At 33.1% G+C, this 3,872-nt stretch overlaps 1 pseudogene across 1 annotated transcript; it reads left to right on the plus strand.

Moving 5' to 3' along the window:
• The first annotated feature begins 218 nt into the window (after positions 1-218).
• LOC120074252 (cytochrome b-c1 complex subunit 7-2, mitochondrial-like) lies at positions 219-3,534 on the plus strand (annotated as a pseudogene). The gene is made up of 5 exons (XR_016528634.1): positions 219-324; positions 398-551; positions 881-928; positions 2,273-2,695; positions 3,296-3,534. The product of XR_016528634.1 is annotated as a cytochrome b-c1 complex subunit 7-2, mitochondrial-like (transcript).
• The last annotated feature ends 338 nt before the right edge of the window (positions 3,535-3,872 follow it).

Here is a 3,872-nt window from a genome sequence, read left to right on the forward strand (position 1 = left end):
CCACGAAAAAGTAGATCCACCGTCTGAAGTTCTGATCTTTCTTTCTCTCTTTCTCACTCTCACTAATCTGCAAGCCATATGCCAGATCTAGCCGTTGTGCAGCTCATGTTCATAGATTGAGTTTGTCCAGCATGAAGTTCATGTTCATTAACCAATCTTTTTCTGACGGAAAAATCAGAGAGTAAATTTTTTCGGAGGAAGAAGGGAGAGAGATCGAAATGGCGTCCTTTTTGCAGTCCTTCATTGACCCAAAGAAGAAGATTGGGGATTCATCGCCAGATCGACCGAACGCCTCCGTAATTATGGTAATTGAAACCCTAATCGGTTCTTTTTCTATGGCGTTGATTTCGAATTTTTTTCCGTGGAGATTGATTTTGGGTTGTGTTACTATGTTAAGTCTTCGATTCGATCTGTATGCTTCATATTATGATATTGATGTGAAGGAGGTTTTGAATCGACTTCCCAGGGAGGTTGTTGATGCAGGCAATCAACATTTGAAGTGGGCCATGGACCTTTCCATGAAGCATTAATACCTTCCTGATGATCTTCAAGTTTTTTCCTACTATAGATGTTTATCTCTTCCTTAGATCGGTTCGAGCCTCGCCAAAAAAAACATAAATGTGTTATATGTTTATCATAACCGAATAATCTTCAGTTTTATTTCTATATTCAACATGCTCTTAATATAATTGTTAAGCGTGCAATATTCTCGAAATCTAGTATTTTTTATGGTTAAATTTCTATAATTTTCATGGTCACTGGGAACTAACTCTTGATTGTATTGGGTTTTGTTGTTTTTTTTTCCAACTAAGCACAAGATGTTGAATTCTAAATAGTAGTTAGATGGTTATTAATTTGAATTATTTCATTCTTTTGGCAGGCCATGCAAACACCATTCAGGAGCTATCTTCAGGACATGCTGACACTTGTAAGTCTTTCCATTATTTCATATCTCCTGCTTTATTATTTAAAGTGAAAAAAATTGTGGTAAAAAAAGAGTGAAAAATGTCTGGTCGTGTTCATGGAAATGAGGCAACTGCTCTATATCGTAGTGTCAGTCATGGTTCTTAGAGTTTTGTATCTTATGACCTGTATTTGGGAGTTATTGATTTTGATATTATTTACCATCTGTTAGCCTAGATGGTATCTTGCTATGTACTTGCATTACAGATGAATTGTTTATCTAGTGTAGTTCTAATTTTATTGAATTCCTATTCAAGGTTTCTCGTTCCGTCCTCTGTTGTCTTTTTCATTATTTCAGGTTTCATGATCTAGATAGATATCAACTTTTGGGTAATATATGTATGAATCCTGGATGAATTCTTAATTTTGATATTATTTACCATCTGTTAGCCTAGATGTTTTCTGTTAGCCTATTATTTACCATTTATTTGCTATGTACTACAGAAAAATGTTGATGGTCTGTTATAAATAGTTATTGATTTTGATATTCTTTACCATCTGTTAACCTAGATGTTTTCTTTTAAAGCAAGTAAATGACTTGTGTAGGCCTTTGTTTGTGGTTGAATTCTTGATTTGTTCTGATTGTAACATTATACGAGTTTATACGAGTGATTTTCATGCACTACCACCAGATCTTCGCTGTTAATCCTAATTCTTATATTATTTTAAAAAACATTATACGAGTGAAATTGCTTTATCACATGCAAATAAAGTAAAATGTGTGGTGGTAAATTTCTTTTTTTTCTTTTTTTGGTTTGATTAATCTGGATTCTTTGATTTTTATTTACTGGCGAGTATGGAAGGAAGGCTGGATAAAAATAAGATAGAGCAAGGTTGATGATTTGATGACTAGTGCAAATTAACCTACTCAATTGTTCTACTCGTTGTGCCAAATTGTTTAATATTAATGTCTTAGCTTAGGTAAATAAAATTTGTGTTAATTTAAACTGTGTAGTAGCAGGAAGTAGGGTCGCATGATGCTGCATATGCATGCTACAACTCCTTTGATTTCTTGGAATACTACTTAGTGAATAGTTTTGGGGATTGTGTGTGGCACATCCTACCATTGCTTTCTACTTGATGTCGACTTATCTTATTCCCCCAAATTTCATCCGATGTCTTGCTAGACTGTTGGTACATAGCTTTTTTAGCTTTTTTCCTTTGAACTTTAGGATAAATGACTTCGTTTAGTAATTAAACAATCTCATTTAGTATTGATCTTTGTTGATATTTATCTTTATTAAACCGGAGAAAGCTGAATGAATGAAGCTAAAGGTAATTTTTTTCCCGCTTTGGGTATGTTTTGCAGGTAAAGAAGGAGAGAGCAGAAAATGAGGCATTGGGATAAATTCAGAAAATGCTTCTAGTTATATTGCAGAAGAAGCTAGCCATGCCATTGTTACTTCAATAAGTTCTTTCTTTTTATCTATTTATGATGATATTGCTTAATGTATTGCCTGAAATGGAGGTAGTGTAACATGATTCGTAAATTCTGGAACACTGAACCTTGTTGAGTTATTGTAGTACTTGAATATAGAAGATAATAAAAATTTCATTTGGTCTTAAGTAAACTATTTTCGAACTGCCCACAATGGCTTTAAATGTTGTATGTTTCTTGGTTCTGTCACAGTATGTGTTCAACAATGGACAAATGGATCTTATAAGGCTTAAAGATCTTGTTCGCATTGTTGGGAGACAGAGGCTTTTGTTGTATCTTAGTTGTAGAAAAAAGGTAATTCTTTTTGTGTTATTGTTGCTGAGTTTAGAAGCTGTCATGATTGATTAACATCCTAAGTTATGGTTAACCCTTTAGATGTAAAAAGTCACCCAAAGTCATCTGCATTGAAACGAACAAAACATCTTGCAGCTTGAGGCTTCACTAACATTTGTCTATTCTCATGCATTGATTAACATTTAGTTTTGATTTAGGAAGGTAAAATGCAATTGTGACAGATAGATGGCAGAAGTTCAGTGATGTATTTCTGTGTTGTATTTGCTTTTAGTTACATACAATTTGAATCTAATTCGTCTTTGGAATCTTGTTTAGATAATCTAAGATTAACCCTCGATAGCATCTTTTAGTTGGAGATGTTTTTTGTGGTTTCATTTGATTGAAGTCTTGTATCCATTGGTGTGCTTTTTAGATGCTTGAAGTTTTGGTATTGTTTTAGAGGGCTTTTTACTTTTTAGTTATATGGATAATGTAAAACTTTTTAGTTGAATATGCTAGCCTCGTACGTAAATTATTTATTTTTATATAGTACTAGCTTTAATTTATTAAATGGACGTAAACTTATGTTGAATTTATCTTTTTTTTCCTTTCTTTTTGTAGTTCAATACAAAAGATGCATATACGTAAGGAGAGATCGACTTAATTCGGACCCAATGGGCAAGTTTTGTTGGCCGATTTGTGTAAGGATGTAATTCTTATTTTTTTGTCTCAATAGAATGTAGATGCTAGCTTAGAATGAATGTAAATTTATCTAACCGTGATCTTTGTGAATTGAATTAGTACTAATATGATATTTGTGAATGAGAGAAATGATGGCTTGGTGTAAGTATTCTATGAAAGTTTGGTTCTGGTATTGTGATTCTTGTTCGTGGATAAATTCATAGGTGGAAGACATGATCTGTTTATTATTGGAAGCTATATTCATGGTATTGTGATTCTGGTATTGTTAGGTGGAGGACATGATCTGTTTATTATTGGAAGCTGTATTCATGGTATTGTGATTCTGGTATTGTGATTCTTGTTTATTCATGGAATTAGTACTAATTGATATTTGTGAATGAGAGAAATGAAGGCTTTGGTGTAAGCTGTATTCTATGAAAGCCTGGTATTGTTTTGCAAATTTTGGTGAATACATTCATAGGTGGAAGACAAATATTGATGAGTATATGTAATGGAT

Source organism: Benincasa hispida, chromosome 3, assembly GCF_027475165.1.
Source record: "Benincasa hispida cultivar pf3 chromosome 3, pf3_genome.v1.1, whole genome shotgun sequence".
Taxonomy (NCBI): Eukaryota; Viridiplantae; Streptophyta; class Magnoliopsida; order Cucurbitales; family Cucurbitaceae; genus Benincasa; species Benincasa hispida.